Raw genomic sequence first — 657 nt, forward strand, 5'->3', positions numbered from 1 at the left:
TGCTCCCGGCTCTGGAGGCTCGGGACCCGGCTCTCCCGGCTCATTCCCCCCCAAGCCCTTGCCTGGGAATGAGGGGGGCGGTGGAGGCTCCGCTCCCCAGGGCCTGGCCCCGCTGTGACTCTCCGCTTTCTGCTGCCGGAGAAAGGAGGAGGGAGGGAGGGAGGGAGGCGAGGGGGAGGGGGCGGGAAGGGAGGGAGGGAGGGAGGGAGCGGGGGGGAGGGGGACCCGGGACGGGCGGGCGGGCGGGCTGGAGGGCGCGCGGCAGCGGACGGGGCGCCGGCAGGCAGAGTCGGAGCGCGGCTCGGGCGGGCGCCCTGCCTCGCCTCCCCGGCCGCGGCTCGGGCCGAGGCTGCTGCGCGGCGGGCGGGCGGGCGGGCGAGCGGGCGGGCGGGCGGCGGGACTGAGCGGCTAGAGCGCCCCACTCTCCTCCGAGTCCCCCTCACTCCGACACGAGGCTCAGCACTGCCATTTTACCCAGCGCCGTCGCGGCCGCCCGAAAAACCCGGAGTGGAGCGCGGAGCGGGCGCAGGCCGTGGAACGGACTCGCTCCCTTCCCCTCACAAAGGAGGAGGGGAGAGAACGAGCCGCGGCGGCGGCGGCGGCGGCGGCGGCAAGCCCTCAGCCTCTTTCGCTCGGCAGCGCCGCCGCCGAAGGCTT

The 657-nt window shown here is 76.9% G+C and overlaps 1 protein-coding gene across 1 annotated transcript in view; it reads right to left on the bottom strand.

Annotated features, from left to right (window-relative positions):
• Positions 1 to 181, bottom strand: part of Arid1a (AT-rich interaction domain 1A) — a 76,587-nt gene extending 76,406 nt beyond the window's left edge. Inside the window, exon 1 of the mRNA XM_036177429.1 lies at positions 1 to 181. This exon is cut by the window's left edge and continues 10 nt beyond it. The gene's annotated coding sequence lies outside the window, so the exon portion shown is untranslated.
• Positions 182 to 657: the final 476 nt, after the last annotated feature.

This window comes from Onychomys torridus, chromosome 2 (assembly GCF_903995425.1).
Source record: "Onychomys torridus chromosome 2, mOncTor1.1, whole genome shotgun sequence".
In the NCBI taxonomy this organism is placed as follows: domain Eukaryota; kingdom Metazoa; phylum Chordata; class Mammalia; order Rodentia; family Cricetidae; genus Onychomys; species Onychomys torridus.